The sequence below is a fragment of the Scleropages formosus genome, chromosome 21, assembly GCF_900964775.1.
Source record: "Scleropages formosus chromosome 21, fSclFor1.1, whole genome shotgun sequence".
Taxonomy (NCBI): domain Eukaryota; kingdom Metazoa; phylum Chordata; class Actinopteri; order Osteoglossiformes; family Osteoglossidae; genus Scleropages; species Scleropages formosus.
In genome coordinates this window covers 18719783-18739529 of record NC_041826.1, presented here as the reverse complement: position 1 = coordinate 18739529, position 19747 = coordinate 18719783, and the positions used below count along the sequence as shown (strand labels likewise).

The 19747-nt window shown below is 44.2% G+C and overlaps 1 protein-coding gene across 1 annotated transcript in view; it reads left to right on the top strand.

Annotated features, from left to right (window-relative positions):
• Window positions 1-8455: 8455 nt before the first annotated feature.
• ptn (pleiotrophin) overlaps window positions 8456-19747 on the top strand; it is a 34621-nt gene continuing 23329 nt past the window's right edge. The window contains exon 1 of the mRNA XM_018729932.2: window positions 8456-8628. The gene's annotated coding sequence lies outside the window, so the exon portion shown is untranslated. The remainder of the gene's footprint in view (window positions 8629-19747) is intronic.

Sequence of the window (19747 nt, the reverse complement as noted above, 5' to 3'; positions counted from 1 at the left end):
TGGGCGGGACTGATGAAGCGGTGAATGACCTTCAGATTCCTACTTTATAGGTAGTCTTGATTTTGCTCCATAGTCTTAAAGGTCTTGTTGCTCCTGTGCCCTAATACTTAAATTTCACTTAATTGTATTTGCTAGTAATGCATTACTAATTTCCACAATGCTAATATAAAATGATAAAAATAAAAATGTACTTTGTTACTTTTAATCAGTTTGGGGATTAGATTAATCCTTTTCTTATTTTCTTATATGGTTTAATAAATCTGCACTGTTTCGTTATCATTTGAAAATGTCATGTCCCTTGTTGCCATAGAAATTAAAGCATCATGTGTGCAAAGTATCCAGTTTTAATATTGCCGGTATATTACATGAATATTGCATTTAAATTCTGACAAACTCTCCGAATTTGAGTCTAAATCCATCTTTAGTGTGAGCTTCAACATTTTATCATTCCTAATTACGCTGGATTACGGAGCATAATAAGCAAGAATTACCGAGAAGATTAAATATTACATAAACTAGACCACAATTAAAAGTCTGCTGTAACTGAAAAAAGCCTACGGATAAATGAAAAACTAATGCATGTGAGCGTCAAGACCAAAACACAGGCAAAATGTGCATGTAAACATATGATGCATAACAATACCCCATAATTGCTTTGCTATATTCCACTTTTGGATAAACAATTTTTTAGAAAATACCCTGTAATATTTACATAAGCTATTATACAAGAAGGGAGCAAATACATATGTAAAAATATACATGAACTCAGCAGTTCTGCTGAAAGTAAATCTATTATGATGGCCTATTTCTAAAAGCATTTTTGACACATGTGACATTAAGCATGACACCTATGAGAGAACACTCCTTGTCTTGATGTTCAAATAGACACATGAGCGAAGAGCCTTTTGCTGTTAATATACAGGAGGGCTTCTAGTAAACTGGCAAACATCCCCCTGTGTCTTTTATTCTGTTGCATCCTCATCTCATGTAATGTTGTATCAATTTATACATTTGCACATACTTACCATCTTATGCAGATTTTACATGAAAATGCTGAGTGTAAAATGTGGTACCTTTTTTCAGTGGCACAAGTTTCGAATACAAAAGTTAACCGAGCCGTATAAATTCATATCTGGAAGCAATAAAACATTTGCTCAATTCATGTAAAACCAAACAGCATAGATGATTGATGGTTCTGATGTTTTGCTTTCACTCTGGTATAAGCTGATGAGCGTCCACCAACCCTACCAGAGAGCTAGCACGACCTGAACTGATGCCTTCACACGCTCCACTGAGCTACTTGATTTCTAGATGGGTGAGTCCAGGCAATAGCTGCCAACTGGGGAAGCGGTGGCCGTTACCGTGATCCTGCACGGCAAGTGAATTGAGAACGTCCAAGAAGGGATGCGGCAACAGCATTTTGTTCAACGCGTCAACTTCGCACGTACTGATGAGCGACATCAATATCTCTGTGTTGACACTGGGCTCAGCAGCTCAGCCTTTCTGACTCTTACTGAGACTTGAGCTCTGGTACTAATGAGCGTTCCATTGATTCTACCTCAGTACCTTCTTTAAAGCTTAAAGGTGTGTGGAAGAGACAAAAAGATGTTTTTCTGGAGATATGTAAATTGTCCTAAGGGTCATGGAAAATGTTTCTCTCGAGAGTTTATGGAGGCCATGAGAGCGCAGTGGAAGAAGTGAACAGCTCTCAGTTGCTCTCAGTTGATCAACCAGCTATCATCCAGGCTATAATCTGTCTCCAGTCTCCATCCTGGGTCCCATACAGCCCATTGCTTCAGAAAGGTTGGAACCAAATGCTTATGGAGCAATCCTTTGCTTCTACTGCCCGGTATCTATTTCAGGCTATTCAATACAAATCTCATCTCAGCCTGTTCCGATCCTTCTGCTAGTTAGGAGGAATTGTTCTATCTGCTGCTATCATCTGTGTTTATTAAAAACATTTTTTCTGCAGTATTTTCTCTGGCATAGAGCTCAGATGCAGCAGTTGTTCAAGGACGACTAGGAGAGCTGTTTTTATTTATACCTCCATCTCCTCTACCCAGAGAAGCTCAAAGTGGGGTCACTGTGAGTTATATTCGTCAACTGGAGGTTTACATCAAGAAGTTTACCCTGGCATTACGGGTAGAGGTTCTCTCTCAGTAGCATGGAGCTGTTGCTCACACTGTTAGGAGAGAAGAGAATTCGGTGAACCTTGCCTTTCCCAGGCAAAAAAAAGAAAACTACTTTAACATTTAAGAGAATCAAGAACGAGTGAGTTCAAGAAAGGCTAACTTTACAAGCTTGGTTTTCGTGCTGTTTTTATGTGTTAAACAACGCAGACCGGTGTTTTAGCAGATTTTTTTTAGTCCGAGCCAGATTCTTCAAACATCACAGGAGAAAAGAGGATCAATAATTCCAAGAACAATCTTGAGAGAAGTATTGACCGGTGTCTATCTGTCCAGCCCTATGTACTTTTCTTTTCCATATTTCATGTCTTTGGTGAGAGAAAATCTGTGTTTTTGTTTTCATACACAGCAAAATTGTCAAGTTAACTGAGCTCTGAGACGATTCATTTCATTCCACCAACACTGTGTAGGTTCTCAGTAGCTCCACCATCCGCACCTGCTATTCAAAACAAAGAAAGAAAATGTTGTTATTCACATGACCATGCAAGTATGGGTGGCCATAGGTGGCCATGGGTGGCACAATGGCACAGCAAGTAGCGCTGCTGTCTCACAGTGCTTGCAGGGTGCGAGAGAACGAGAGTTCGATCCCTGCTCAGTCTGTGTACAGCTTGCATGTTCAACCTGTGTCTGTGTGGGTTTCCTTTGGGCGCTCTGGTTTCCTCTCACAGTCCAAAGACATGCTGTTCAGGTTCTCCTGTAAGGTGTAAGTGACAGAGAGAGTGTGTTCCACTGATGTATGGATGAGTTACCCAGTGTAAGTAGTGTATCTACCAGTGTAAGTCCCTGTGGTGAATAAGGTGTGTGGGCTCCTAACACTACATGGAGTTCATTGGAAGTCGCTTTGGAGAAAAGCATCTGCTAAGTAAATAAATTCAAATATAAGTGATTTAGAATGTTTTTTTCTTCAAAGATGCCGTACAGACGTACTGGGCCTTGACGTCTAGATTGAAGACTTCAGACACATTGTCCTCTAGAACAGATAGAAAGACAGATAGGTAGATATAAAGATCGCTTTTAATCAACATGTTAATAAACCTCTATGTTACGATTTTTTTCTCTCTCACATTTTCTTTTCCCTTCAACCAAACAGCGTGTTAAGTTTTTCTGAAAGAAGACCATCTCTGCCAGGGCGCAGGCCAAAGGGATAAGGCGGGAGTCTTGCAGCTGTCAAACAGTGCGATGCTGCAACGTCTCCTTGGAAGCGACAGCCTTTCCGGCTTCAGCAGATTAATTGTCGGCGGCAGATTAGGTTCGCTCTCATCCTGTCGCAACCGGGAACACTGTTCGGGGCACACGGAGCGGGTAGAAAATCACCAGCAGAACTGTCAGCCTCAGTATGTATGAGAAATTAATTCACTAGTGAGACGATTCATTTCATCTGCAAGCGAACGGTGAGTGAGCAGCTTCAATTAAATTCAAATCAGATACACTTAGTGGAGACAACGCTTTAGAAAAAAATTTAATTGACCTGGCACATAAATAAAAAACAAACACTGGCATTTTAAGAACTTGACAAATGGCACACAATTATGTACCGAATTGGAGAACATGTATATGGAACTGAATAAGAGCACTACATGAAAAAACCTGATATGTAATTAAAATGCCCTCTCGCTGTTTTTAAGGCATCTTGTAATTCCATCTGACAGGAAATTCATTAGTGGGACATATCTGCCTGCTTCTTGTGAATATTTTCGATTAGTTTTGACTCGTGTTTGTCACATTTCGAGGTTTCAGGAGGATCTTATCTCCACGCCTGCCGCTGAGCTGAAGGCTCGTGAGTGGTGCGGATTGAGCTGCTGGATAATAAATCACAGTAATAATAGAAAATAATAGCGCATTCTATACACATCCCGTGTTTGTGAGATTTCGCTCGGGTTCGAGGAGGCGACGGCCCTGCCCGAGAGTCGTTTGCACCAGCGAGTCGTAGCCGTGGTCCTCGGAGGAGACTCTAAGTGATTTGGGTGCCATTTCATCTGTGAGGAGGAGGCAACCGTATCGGCGTTGCGTGACCGAAGGGAACCTGATTACACCCACCTGCGTCTGTCTGCAGCTCGGCCTGTCAGTCACCACAGGAAGACGTCTTCTGTGGCTGGGGCGTAAAACAGAGAAGAGAAACAATTATGAATGGGGTCACTGGGGCTGTAACGGCAACTCGTGGCCACAAATCTCTGGCCGTTGTCTATAATACGGTGTGGCATCTGTTTATTTCTTCTGCAAAATGTGACTATTATTGACAGTCAAAATTACTCTATTTATTTAGCAGACACTTTTCTCCAAAGCAACTTCTAATGACCACTATGTAGTGTTATGAGCCCACACACCTTATTCGCCGTGGTGAACACACACACTCTCTCTGTCACTCACACACTATGGGGGAACATGAACAGCATGTCTTTGGAGTGTGGGAGGAAACCAGAGCACCCAGAGGAACTCTACGTACTGTAGATTCTGTCTGTGTATCGTCAACAGTAACAAAAACCATTATGACTCTGGTCAGTGAAGCATTAAAAACTAACAGTCCAGATGCTGCATTGCTACAATACACTGCTTTACCATTCGAAATTTTTGACGACACATTAAAGCTCATAACGGTGATGAACTTGGATGGTGGCTTTGGTGGGGGTGAGGGGATTTCTTTACTTTTATTGGCTTCGTCAGAGACATTAAAAATTTAATTTTTAACTAAGAGTTGATGATTTATTAATGAACCTCAACTTCTGGTGAAGTAAAATTTATATAAAGGAATTTCTTTCATCACTTCATGTTGAATTAATGAGAGCCATAAAAATAAAAAGAAAACAGCACGACAGCTGACGATATGCATTCAAGATCTACGTTTGAACCAAGAAGCCATAAAGGTTTATTACTTCCATTATCGATATGACTTTCTAGGGAGAACTTGAGAAATTAAATGATTCTGGCAAATCTAGAACTTCAGGCAAAAAGAACACTACATAACATATTCATGCTCAAGTGGCTACAAGTTAAATGTTGAAAAAGGAAGAATTTGGTTGCTAGTGCCATGGAAAACGCATGCCTCCAATCGTAAATGACCGTAACAGAACTGGTATTACAACATATCTTTATAAGACAGCCCATCTACGCTATTCTACAACTCAACCAAAAGTAAAAGTACAAGAGCCATGAGAACGACTCACATTTTCTGCCTTTGTTGACCTACTTTCATTTTATGGTTTTTTTAAAAATCTATCAAATTTGTTTGAAAATAGAAGGAAACAAAAATGCCATTTTAGGCACCAAGCACAAAGGGACTCAGTCTTTTCTGAGCACCAAACAGCAAGTGTATCTTTCAGGCCTGTGACTTGAAGAGCTTTTTTAAATACATCTCAATGTTTTCAACTTGCTACGGTTGCCTTACCAAGCCCGCGTTGTGGTGTATGAGCTGATGGCTGTTTTTTAAGTACATCCCCCATGTAGGGCTTTACGTTCCCTGGAACCAAGAGCTCAGCTGTCTCAGGTCATGGAAAAACGAGTGACTGGTGTCCTGGTGACCTAACATCGTTGAAATCTGAGCTTTGCCTAGAGACCTAGAGACCCAGAGACCCTTCTCATTATTCACCCAGAGACTCATCATAAATAAACCATTCATTGCAAAGTAATCAGTTCAGTGCTGTGGCTCCATTGTAATGGAAGGACCCCTCGGTTACCTTGTGCTGGGGCTACTCACCCTCAGCAACCTTCAGTCTCCAATTTGCTTTTATCCATAAGACTTGAAGAAGGGATTCGTTCTATGATTGATGTAGGACCTTTCTCAAGAGTTCTGTTGCCTTCCCTGTCAAATCCCAGCACACCTGTCATCCCTCCCAATTCCTTTCGTTCTTTTTGGTGCTTCTTTCACCCTTTCTTTCCTCCTCACATGCTCCAACAAAATCATGACCTCACCATTTACAGGACTCACTTCACGCCCCCAGATGTTCTGACAGATGTCCCCCAGGGGGAAAGGAACAAGTAAAGGGCAAAATGGGTAGACGGGGATATTTTTAAGTGAGCTGTAAATTGTTGGCTCATGGCTGTCATGTTGAGCTCCGGCTTTAATCCAAACAAAAGCTAAGGCACCCTTCCAAGCGCCTCACTCTCTCTCCTTTGTTATGTGGATGTAGTGCTATATCTGAACCCTGAAGCCACCCGTCGGCTGATGGGGGATCCATGAGGCCGGCTGTCTGATCCACCTGTTTTAATTGCAGCGTTGTGGCATAAACACATCAGTACCACACTGTGTAAGCAGTGTGTAAGCAGAGTCAATGTGGACCACATTCCCACTGTGACACCCAAGGTTGATATCTTTCTAAAAGCGAGGTCCTTGGCTTCAGGAGCTGTACAATTCAAATTTTCCTCTCTGCTTCTCCCATTGTGGGAGTTTGGGGAGTCTAATCTTTTCTCTTGTAATAACTGCAACTGGAAATTCACCACAACACTTCAAGGGTATGTGAACCTTTTTTTAACAATACAGGCTAGACTAAGACTATTTTTGAGCCAGTCATTTTCCAGAGAAGTGTATGATTTGCAGCTCAGATTGATTGAGCTGAAAATTAGGGGTTACCTGGGCTGTAAGTCACCACACGCGTAAGACATGTGGTGTTGCAAGTTCACGAGGTTTCCTTTAGTCAATGCATCTCATCTCAAGAACCAGGCTGACAGCCGTGGTAGTCGGTCGATAGGGATGGGGAACAGTGCTGCATGACTCATAAAGGGAAGTGTCTCCAGTGCATGCATCGGGTCCCGTTTGGACAATTATGAGCGTGGAAGAATGTCACGACTACAGAACCTTCACTGAAACATAAAATGCAAATATGACGCTTCCTACTGCTCTGCTCTCAAGCCCACCATTCTAGTTAATGACACAAGTAAATTGTTAAAAGTTCAGCAGTTAATTTTTTAAAAATGTAATACTAACATAAGAAAGAAAATCCTAGGCGGTGGCACAGACCCATACTGTTTAAGTGCAGGCCAGACCAAAGAGATGGATGGATTTCTAATGAAAGAAGCAGATGGACGAAGTTAATAATTCATGGAGAGAATATGAGAAAGTAAAGCAAGACTTGCAGGCCCCCACTAGAGAACATGAGTCATGGTGGCAAGTAACCATTACAGATCCCTCTCCTCAAACTAATGTTTGAAATCTACTGGAAACTCTTATCTATCCCAAATGTACATGACATCAGCCAGTGTTTCGAGCTGTCGACAATGTATGACAATTGAAAAGAGAAAGATTATGGTAACACACATTTCTCACACACACACATTTTCTGAACCGCTTGTCCCATTCGGGGTCACGGGGAGCCGGAGCCTAACCCGGCAACTCAGGGCATAAGGCTGGAGGGGGAGGGGACACACCCAGAACGGGACGCCAGTCCATCGCAAGGCACCCCAAGCGAGACTCGAACCCCAGACCCACCGGAGAGCAGGACCCGGTCCAACCCACGTAGTAATAGTATTTCCTACTATTTCTTTTTACTTAATTAATTCATATAGCTAATAAATGACACATGATCAGGATGTCCTGTGATATTTAAACATACAAATGTTCCTTTTGTTAACAACAAATTTTTCACTAAATAATAAATAATTTTGATATTTTATTTTTCCTTTTTCTTCTCTTTGCACATGCACTGCTAAGTACTGTTCTGGTAAAGGAGAAGACTGTACATAACTGCTCTGTGGGAGGATATGAGAGGCATCCAAAGGGAATTTGCCAGTGACATCAGCATCACATATTAACAGCCTGTAATGGAACAGCCTATTGATCCATTGAGCCGTTTGCAGTCGCTGTCTGATGAACTGGTCCGTAATGTGTGTGGGAATAATATCTCGTGCAAATTTGTCTTCAGCTGAGGGAGCACAGCTCACTTTTGGCTGGTGATCCAGCCCCCTTAATGGAGCAAGTGAGAGTGAGTAGTGGGCACAATGTTGTTGCTTTTTAATAAGTTATTATCACTCCCTTTACAAGTCTCTCTTGGCCGGTAGCAACACCGAGCCAGGTGGACACAACAAACACACCCTCTAATCCAGATCATCCCAACAAGAAGGTTTCCATTCATTCATTGTGAGCCTCATGCTGCCTTTTCTTACTTCCACTTTCTTCCATGTCTGTCCCACTCCCACCCCCTCCTTCTTGGTCCTCCTGCCCCAACCCCATGTTCATCCTTGTCCCTCCCTGCATGCGTTCCCGCCCCTGCTCTGTCCCCCCCTCGTCCCTGGAGTGACCTTGCGGTAATGAGCTTCTGGTCACGAGTCGGGGGTGGGGGAGAGAAGAGAGCTCTCTGCACATTGCACATCGCACCCTCACCGCCAAAACAGCCGAGTGTGCGTCCAGAGACCTGTGGAACTGCAGCCGTGAAGCAGACAGCGTTCCGGGGGTCAGAGAGGAAAGAGATAACTAACTGCAAGCAAAGTGCCCCTTCCGCTCCTCCTTCCCAGAGTAAGTTCCTGCAAGCGGGGGTACATCTGGCCTGGGGAAGGGGAGGCTGGAGCGGGTGGCTGTAAGATCTCGCTGAGCTTCACACTGTGCGCTAATGGGAAAGTGGACATGAGGCAGTCCTAGATTTGGCAAGAGGCACGCGTGGGGTGATGCCGGGAGGGAGAGACGGGTCGATTCGGCCCAATCATCGCTCGCTGTTGGGGAACAGGAGGAGAAACGTGGGGTGTCCGTAGCGTGGTCTCAGGGTACTGTAAGTTAGAGCCATGTTGGCGGGGTAGCGCCCCCACACATATTGTGTTTCCAGACACACTTCTTTCTGAGTATTATGCTGTTTCCCACGTTGTGAAGAGAGGAGGAAGCTGAGATATAAAAAGTGTAAAACTTTGTTTTCCTCTTCACTTGCAGTCTTGCATCATATTTTTCTATAATTACGACACAAAACCAATGGGTTGAGTGCGGAACTTCCCAAATACAACTCTGCTAACTGTGTAGTCAAGGTAGATATATTTATTTATTTTGTGAGGATCCCACTAAAAGAATATTGAGTTATTTTGCCATTGCATGCTTTTTAATGACTGTGGTATGTTGTATCCGGAATATTCTGCTTTGCTCAGTGAACTGTGATGTACCCAGCTGAGGTTAGCTGATATTCGTGAAAGCAGTGGACACCTGGCAGGAGCAGTTAATAAAAATCAAATCCCATCTTTTGAAGGCAATTGACTCAGAAACCTTTGCATTTTAGCTCTTGATGCATATTCTGTCAGGAAGTGTATTAATACATAGGAATATCTCATCTGCACGTTAGAAGCCCTCTAACCACTCATGTTCGTACTTTCATGACATCCTTTATTCATATATTGTCCGTTATATGAAAATTAAGAGCAAAATTAAGGGGCTTCAGATCATCTGTTGTTCTCCGAAAGCTTGTTTTTGTGACTCATACTAAGAAGCTTTGCTTATAGTAACATATTCAAAAATATACAGTACACAACTTACCAGAATAAGAGAGAGCAGTGGTGATGAGAACTGCTGCAACAGGAGGGTGGCCTGAAAAACAGTGGCGCAAATCTTCGTTTCTGAAAACGATGGTTAAATTGGACTCAGGGAACTTAAACCTTCTGACCTTTGCTTGGAAAGAGTCACTACCTGTGAACATAATCTGAAAGGTTTCATGAAATCATACATACTAGGTTGCACCAAAAGTCCAGTTCACCACATGCCCTTAAAAGTAAAAGTTCTCATGACTTCAATCTTACGGTTCCATTCAGTACCTGGGGTCGTGTGTGTGATCATATGCTTACATAGGGCTCCTTGTGTACACCAATATTTCACAGAAAAGGAAAAAGTGCTAACTCTACCAGAAGAAGCATAATTTGGGTCAAACCTGACTGGAATGAGAAACTAAGAGGACTCTTATTCTCACATTGCTTAGGTTGGGAAGACCTGCAGTTGTGTTGCCATAGTTATACCCACCCCGGGTGCAACAACTCAACCCTGACCAACAGTTCCCGTTGCGACTGTGTTCCTACAGTGCACCAAATAGCCTCAGTGCATTCCGGCATTAACTACGATGGGAACGACTTCATTTCTATAGCTCAATGCACTCTGGGCCAGCGTGTAAAGGAGATTAGGAGCTGGCAATTAAGCAAAGACGTGAACTGTAGAGTCAACCTCCATCTGAAAGAGGTTCCCACTTCCAGTTCCTAGCAGACACTGCTGACTGAAACAGAAAGTGATGCTTTGGCCAAATCCAGAGACACCAGTTTTTGTGTTTAAAGATGATGAGGCTGACCTTTAATGTCAGGTGTTCGCTGAAAGTTAAAAAGCCTTATTAGGTGGAAAAATGCAGAAGAGATCCCTAACAGGTTTGGAAGTGATGGCCAAAAGAGGTTTAGAGCCTCTGAGCTCTCCATTCTCCACAGTCGCTTTTCATTCATAAAGTCCATAAATTCTTGCCTGCTTTACAATTACATGTTTTTTGGAAACTGCAAAAGGGATTAGAATGACATGGAGCTGATGTCTAAGTGTATGACAGCTTTTGAAAGCAAACAAAGAGCCAGTTGTTTCTTTAGTGAGACGTCAGCTACAGTGAGGACTTTTTCCAATCGCAAGTTTTCAAGTAACTGTCAACAAAAGCCCTCTCCCCGTTGCCTCTTTGAAGCGTGAAGTCAACAGATCCTGTGTATGGACCTGAATGGAATCCAGCAGCAGATACAAAGCTGGACATTGCCCCTGTCTGTGCATGAGAGAGGAAAAACTGTGGTAGTGGGATAGTGGCCCCAAGGAAACAGTGGGAGGCACTGTCAGTGTGGGCAGTTCTGAGTGCGGGGCAAATAAAGGGGGGAACGAAAGAGAGGGAGAGTGGTGCTGGGGCTGCGGAGGGAAAGCATACAAAGACATCCACACTGAATCGGTGGCTTATTCTTGTGGGGGAAACATTGACCCTCTCTCATGTGTCCGGAACAGAGAGGTCCTTGATGGCACTCGGGCCCCACGATGGAGGCCGGCCAGCGGGGGAGGGCTGCCAGGGGGCCGGCAGAGCCAGGCCGCAGGGAGCATAATGGAGACACAGGGACCCCGAGAGAAACAGAGAGGTTTAGGCTACGGGAAACACGGGACACACAGAAGGAGTTAGTCTAGGCACACAGTTGAGTCCCGTTCAGTTACAGGGAACACAGAAGAGGAAACTGTTAGGCTTATAAGAAACACAGTGAAACCAGATTAAGTTAGAGTACCGGAAAGAGCCTAGACAGATTAGATGGTGTTAGGTACCTGCAAACAGTAGACAGGTACCAGTAAGCTAGAGAAGACATTTGAATTAGATGGATTTACAACTAAATGCGTCTTACGATCACCCAGATTTACAGTGGCAATAGCATTGTTGTATTATTTGCAAGTCCCAAAAGTTGGATGGTGATGTCTAACGACGGCTGCTCCATCTGCTGTACGATAACATTGCCCGATCCTGCTGCCGCAAGGCATCATATTGCTTGTTGACTCAGTCGGTCCATCGGTGACTCTCTTTTATTCACAAAAAAATGCGGCTTCATTAACGGAACACTTTGTGATCCCATTCCAGTTACTTAAAAAAAGGCTTACCTGAGTGTTTCTGCACTGATGGTGCAGAAAAGGAAAGTGAAAGAAATTAATTGAAAGTGTAATTCCGATACGGGGGGGGTGGTGCACCGGGTTTGCCTGGGTCCTGCTCTCTGGTGGGTCTGGGTTTGAGTCCCGCTTGGGGTGCCCTGTGATGGACTGGCACCCCATCCTGGGTGCGTCCCCTCCTCCTCCAGCCTTACGTCCTGCGCTGCCAGGTGAGGCTCCGGCTCCTCGCAACCCCGCTCGGGACAAGCGGCTTCAGGAAACGCGTGTGTAATTCCAATACTGTACATTATTATCCTGTATTAGTATTATTTTAACATGAATAATCAGTGAAATTGGTAAAAAGATAAAAGTCCTTTTATACAACACAGCGTTCATTTACATTATTTCACGTAGCTGATGCTTTTCTCCAAAGCAACTTATAATGTTAAGCTTACAGTTACTACAAGCTTACAACTAATTACTCATTTATACAGCTGGGTAATTTTACTGGAGGAATTTAGGGTAAGTACCTTACTCAAGGGTACTGCAGCCCAAGGTGGGGATTAAACCTGCAACCTTCAGATCCAAAGGCAGCATCAGTAACCACTACGCCTCCAGGTGTCGCCGCATTCTGTATGGTTTATATATTACAGTCCAAGGGGATATTATGAATTATGGCAAAGCTGATGGCGTCACTGGAACGAAACCCTTTTACAGAAAACACAGCAGGAAGAGACAAAATTAAGCTACAGGGAACAGCACAGAGACAGAATGACGTGCGATACAGGAAACATGGCAGAATAAGATGGTGTTCAGTTACAGGAAACAGTCAAGACCGGGAGTCGTGGGACAGGTGTTGCAGGAGCTAGATGGAATTGGGCAGCCGGAGACAAGTAGGGGAGATACACAGTATGGTAACAGGGCAGAACATCGCAAAATCACCGTAACAGAAGCCTGAGAAAGCCAATGACACACATAATGAGACAGGATTTATGATTCACAACACACCATTTTGGTGCGTACATTAGGGTTAGATGACGGATTTTGCCCGCACGCATTCATTGCACTCGGTTCGGATCCCTTCTGGAGTTATTGACTCAAAGAAATTATATGTGGCTCGTCACTGTAAAAACTCCCACACGTTCAACAGTCGATTAGCAGTTTTGGTGAAAGAAGGGTGCATCTAGCATTGTCTGCAGCCCCCAAGTCATGATCCCCCTCCCGAACCCTCACGAGACAAAGGCTCACACGATGTCATCGGGAGGAATTGAGCTCCAACAACGACGGAGGAGCCCGGATCCGCAGTCAGGTGGACACCACATTTCCAGGTCCAAAGCAATCAAACACGTTAAGTGAGGACCAGGTAGCTGGCGGCAACCGTTTTGTCTAATGACTGTAGGTAGGTACTTCAGTTGCTCCTTGGTCTGCTTCTGCCTGTTTATGTGTGCTCTGGAATAGTTGCAGTTTTATCGAAGTGCCGCATTTTCTCTTCTCACTATTATTCTCTTACAGGGTGTTTTGACTCACAGTGACTTTGTGGCTCAGTCAGTATTTACCGGGATATTTTTACGCTGCAAAATGAGGTTCTCCGCTGTACTTTTACACCTAGAAATGTCCCAGCTGTCTCCATAATGGCTGCTTTTCTTGAATAATATCTGAAATACGATGATTTTGGAATTATTTTTCAGCAATAGGTCTTTCCAATGGTTATGTCAGTTCTGTCTAATCACATTATTCATTTCTGCCAACCGGACTGAGTGGTCAACAGAACAGGTGTCTTCGCTGCTCTGGACTGATCCCATGTTCCTTACCAGTGGCCAAGTCTGAAACTACCAAAATGAATGTTTTTAAAAGAGTCAAGCCTATTATGAAAAATCCTTGTCCACTGTTACTGCATATTGTGCGATTTTGGTAGAGCTCTTAATCAACTTCATTGGCTTGCTCATATTCCCGAACATAGCAAGTATTGACCTTTTAGCCAGTCGAAATGATTCCCCTGGAGGTGCACATCCTGGACCTGTGCTGAGGTGTGCAAATGGCATTCCCAAGCGCGTGCTTCTGCCAGGTCAAAGGGCAGCAGGATGGACGCCGTCTTGGCTTCATGAATCGGTAGAGTAGAAGCAAGGAGAGACAGGGAGTCTAAATAACGTAGAAAGTAACAATAAAGAATAACATAGTCATGATCTGTGAAAAAAATGCAGCTTTGTTGGGATGTGAATGAGAAGTTGGCCTTAGCAGATCGTGGAAAGCAGAGGAACAGCAGGTCAGGCGATGGCATGAGAGTGGAACAGGAGCACGGAGACGGAGAAACCGGAATAAAGAGACAGAGTGACACGGACAGACAGACAGGTTGCAACAAGCAACGCTTCCGTGCTTTGGCTTTTACCATCATGATTCGCAAGACACCGAGGTTGAAAAAGTTGGGAGAATTTCTGAGAAAATGCTGGTTTTGTTTCTGTATTGGAGGCGTCTGGAGAGGATGCGAGATATTCCCTAGCGAGGTAAGATTTTAGATCATTTAAATATTTTAGAAACACTTACTTTCAGCACTCAAGATCCATTTAAAGGGAACCAGCTGACATGGTGTACTGACCACATTTGTAACGGTATTACACCGGGGATTACTGGCCGCGTTGCGGGGATAACAAGAGATATTACATGTTCACAGATACTTTCATGCACGGTAATGGATTAAAGTTTGCATTTACAAGTACATTAATATCTCTGTTAAAGAAGATTATTCATCTCACTTTTTTTTTTTTTTTTGATTTTACGGGTTCGGTTTACTCATTCATTATTCAGTCGTGTAACTGCACATTTCTGTTGGTAGCACTAAGTGATCGAAAAACCATAAAGGGTATCTGGCCTTGGCCTAGACAATTAAACACCCACTGACTGAAGCAATCAATATACTATATTATGCTCAACCAAACAGTAATAAATAAAAATTCTCATCTCTTTCCAACCACTTGTAGAATCACACATCTCCTTCTGCTGCTGAGTTGTGTATTAATTTATAAAAAATGCAGTGTGCAGCCTTGGCCAAGACAAGAAAATTCTTGCTGATTTCAGCAGGCAATGTCATGCGTTGTTTTGAAGTGAATTAAAATATAGAATGACAAATGTAATTTAAATAAATGTCATCAACTAGAAAAAATATGAACCACGTAGTATACCACTTTTTAGGATAAAAAACCACATACAGACTACAGCAAATATCCTGCGAGGTGGAGAAGCAGCTCGGCTCTTCCAAAAGCATATGAGCAATATAGCAAAAATCTATGAAGGTGGTCAATGACATCCAAGTTTTAATTCAATGACCCATTAGCTGCACCGAGGCAGCAGGAGTGTTCGATCCAGCAGAAAGAGCAGGCTGCATTATAGTATTGACTTTGTTGTTTGGGAATAATATAGAGCTGCCTGCTAATCAGCAAGACAGGGGACAAATGGTCAAGAAACATATCTTAAAAAAGGAAGCAGATAAACTGTCTACCATTTTTTAAAACTGAAAACGAAAGCTACAAAACCCTAATTCGGTTTATTACTGCCATACTCAAAGCAGCGTTCAGTTATTTATTTATTTTTTTCACATTTCAAAAGTCGCATTCTTCCGTGAATTTGAAGGCAAGAAACAATGCAAAATACTGTTCTGCTGCTGTTCCTGTCCAGAGGGCATAAGCAACCCAAAATTGGTGCGAAAAAAAAAATGGCATAACAGCATCTGTTCTTGCTTAATGTAGCATGAGGGACTGGAGATGCCTGGCAATTAGACACAGGGCATAATTCGCCGGTTCGCTTGGCGGGGGGGGTGACGGCCGCAAGAATATGCGTTCGGATTTTACCTGAACAGACGCGACGCAAAGTAACGACGTTTTACTGCAGGATCGCTGCTTACGATCACGTAAAACTGAAATGAGCGCAAGCGATCTCGCAACGGGCCTGTGCTGCTTAGATCATAAATGGACGACCTTTGTCGTAATGGGCTCGGTAATTTGAAATGGCTGGCGTAATGGTATGGAATAATCCGGTAATGGGAGTGCGGAGCTCAGCTGCGTACTGCTAGGCGGCGTTACCTTTGCCGGCACGTTCAGATCGCCGAACGGCTCGTCTTACAGATGCCTCTTAAAGTAAACTTCTGAATGCTTAAAACCCCAGTCAACTTCGAGGATCAGTAAGAGTGCCACGGGGGAGGCTTAGATGATGTGAGCCTGCAAGTGGGTCTTCAATTCGAGCCGAGCGGGGAGGCTCGGCCCACCGGTTCTTAGGCTCCGTTCAAAGCCCGCGGCTACGATCTGCTAGGCAAGCTTCGCAACTTCTCCTCCCTCTAAAACCAGCAGAGAATCCCTGTCGAAATCCTGTGTTTACATCTGTTTGCTCACCTGGTAAATGGTTATGACCTGGACTGCTTAATGTCTCGAGGCTCAAACGGACGTTCACAGCTTGGACCCCACGGGAGCGCTAATGTTGCTCGTCTGCTTTGACAGGATCCAGTGTGTTTCTTCACCAGTGGTTTGTGCCTTAGGCAATGTGTGTTTACCATCTGACAAACACGAAGAGGCAAGCGCAAGCAAACACTTACACATACACACTGTGGAAACACATCCATCATCTATTGACATTCAGCCCACGGAACGCTCTGAAAAGCGGCAGGTCCAACGAAATGCTAGTACGGCGGATAAAACGTCTCGGCATATTTTTATGTTGAATTTCTTCCCGCCCTGAACGGCGGCTTGTGCGGATTACACACGCGTTGTCCGAAACCGCTCGTCCCGCACGGGGTCGCGGGGAGCCGGAGCCGTCGCAAGGCACCCCAAGCGGGACTCAAACCCCAGACCCGCTGGAGAGCAGGACGCGGTCCAACCCAGTGCACTACTGCACCACCACACCCCCTTGGCTTGTCCAGATTACATCCTGTTCTATTTTTGTCTCCATGTGCAATGCAAGCTTTTCGCATTCATTAAACAGGAGGCGAGGTGGGACTTCAAATAAACTTAGACATCCGAGTGAAAAAGTGCTTTTCGTGCACAAATTTGGTTGTTAACGTGCCTGCATATCTCTTGCCTGGTCCAAGTAAATTATGCATTTACGTGTCTCCTGGGCCTCTCAGTTTCTTGTTCAAGTATGAATCCAGCATTGTAACTCATCTTGGACCAAAGGGTGTCAGCTAAATACCACAGAGCATTTATTGTGAGTCGCTTTGGAGTGAAGCATCTGCTAAAGGAATAAATGTAAATGTAAAGGAATCGGGGGGCGCGGCAGGTTTAGCTGGGTCCCGCTGTCTGGTGGGTCTGGGGTTCAAGTCCAGCTTGGGGTGCCCTGCGATGGACTGATGTCCCGTCCTGGGTGTGTCCCCTTTCCTTCCAGCCTTGTGCCCTGTGTTGGCAGCTTAGGCTCTGGTTCACCGCGACCCTGCTTGGGACGAGCGGCTTCAGACTGTGTGTGTGTGTGTGTGTAAAGGAATCAGTGAAGACTGTGGATTTCTCCTGGATTTCCACTCTTGTTCTCCGATCATAAGATGCAGGGTTACACACTTCGATGTGCCCTCCTGCAGGAGGATGGGAGTCGTTCGACACGTCCTATAGAAAAATCCTGACTCGTGCCAGCGACAATACAAATGCATGTTAAGATGAGTTCTGTTTTGCGGCGATAAGTGCTTCTGCAAATATTTCGAAGCAAGAATGAGTTTTTCGATAACTAGGTATTGACCGAAGCGACCACGGTTAAGAGAATACTAACAGTGAGAGATCTCATCTCGAAGCTTTCTGTCAACCAGTCACCTCTCTTTGCCCCCAGCACCTGTCCTCGGCTTGCTGTGGCACAGGTAGGGGCTCACGGCAATGCTGACACGCCAGTAATTAATGTCACGCCGCTCAGATGAGCGTGGCAGTCTTCCACAGGTGCGGAGGGAGCTGAAGAAATGGAGAAACGTCAGGGCTGAGTACAGGGAGGCAGGACTTTCTGACTCAGCGCGCTTGACGGGCGGCCTCAACACCCGTCAGCCGAAATCCCTTCAGGAGCACTTAGCGGGGTGCAGAATGGGAGGGAATGAAAGCGAATTTAGCTCCTGTGTCCTGGCTGATGGGCTTATCACAATCCCCGGGGAATCCCATTAGGCCTCACGCCACAGCTAAATGGGAGGCTCTTTATTTACGGGCCGATTGCATGTCACACTGACATTAATGAAGAAATCAACGGAAAAAGCTCATTCCGCGTGCGCATAAATAGCTCCGCGTAAAAAAAGCGACGGCAACAACATCAAGCGAAATGCACGGAGAGGAGCACGCGGCGACGGGTAATCGAATTAGCGGAGTGTGTTTTTAATTCTGGGGGCAGACGGTGTTCCAGTTTTGATAAATGGGGACAGGAAGGAGTGCGGTGTGCAGAAGCACGTTGGATGCGTCAGGTCCACGTACGCCTGGCAGCGCCAGACCTCGGCGCTGAATTTAATTCACGGCGCGTTTCTAGGGGCGACGTCGCTCGGTGCCTTGTAAACGAAACGGGCAGGTAAATTTCTGAGCTAAGAGCGGTACGGTGGGGTCTGTGAGCATCCAAATACTCCAAACTGTTGCTTTTTTGTCAGGATAACGTACTGAGAGGAAATGGATATGTTCCCAACAAAAACAAAAAAAAAAAAAACGGAAAATTGTTGGAAAAAACAATGAAAATGCAAAACAAAATATAGGAAATCTTAAATTAACGTGCCGCTCTGAAATAAGGGTGCACTTACTGACGTGGACAATCACATGTGCGACAGTGACTCTGGGTAAGAATCAGGGATGGTTTGAAGGTCCAGGAACAAGATCTGTTCAGCAGCAACTCCCTTGTTGCTGCTTTTCTTCATTGTTATGAGTGTTTGTAATGAGTGAGGGTGAATATAATGAGAGGGTGTCTCTCTACCATGCTTCTGGGTCCTCAAAGTGAACCAGATGAACAGATTAAGAAAATCATGCATTTTTTTCAGCGTTGCTGTTGTGCAGAACCAAGCCGGACGTTTGCCTCCCTCCCCCCCATGGTGACTCACGGGCATCTTTCAGACCACACTACTTTAGCTCGCCCTTATTACGCATTTAGCAGGGAAAGGAAACAAAGAAATCAACGGAAGACTGAATCAAGCAAAAAAAAAAAAAAAAAAGAAAAGAGAAAAGAAAAGGAATTAAATTTGTGAACGAGCCCACTGTAGTGACAAATGGGATTTTACAGGAAGCTGATTGCGCAAAAATATTTAATCTTGTGTGTTTCTCTTTCAGCAAATTACCATTTTCATGAGCAGAATCTACTGTTCATATGCGATAAAATTATGATTCCTCATGCCACAGACTCCATGAACGTGCACATGAAGGCGCTGCTTTCTGCTGAAGGTTTTGAACGAAATTACATTAAATTAATGTGCGTTGTCAAGCTGTTTTGCATTTTAAGTATGTGCTCTTATGTTCACTGGCTGGTGATGATTTATATTAATGACCGGTTGCAGCAGTATTCTCACAGGAAAAGAACAGTTGTACTCTAGCTCACCATTTTTCATATGTATAAGTCCTGAGCCATCTTGAGCAGATATTACCGGCGTTCTTTCAAACTACATTAGACGCACATTGGATATTATCACGCAGGGTCAAGATGTCAGAGATCCTATCATCTCAGACCATTCGTTGCCTCCAACCACATTACAACTTGTTATTCAATGATAACATAATAACAGATGTTTTATGTGAGCCGTACTTTCGGAGAGGGCATATTTTACATCTACTGGAAGAATAAATGTTTCCATAGAATTGTACGGCTACACATCTTCTGAAGTAATTAAGTTGGATTGAAAGACGGCAGCGTTGGAAATCCTTTGTTCAGTGATGCTCCTCTCTCCTCTGTATCTGGCCTGGCTTGATAACATGGCCTTGCACTGGGCCTATCTTTCTTCAAGCTCTTGAGAGAAAATGAGATAATAGAGATGAATATGTTGTGGCCAGAATTGTCCTTGTTCTATCGAGGCATTTTAATCTGCTGCCGCAGACACACTTCCATAAATTGCCCTCAGCATTGC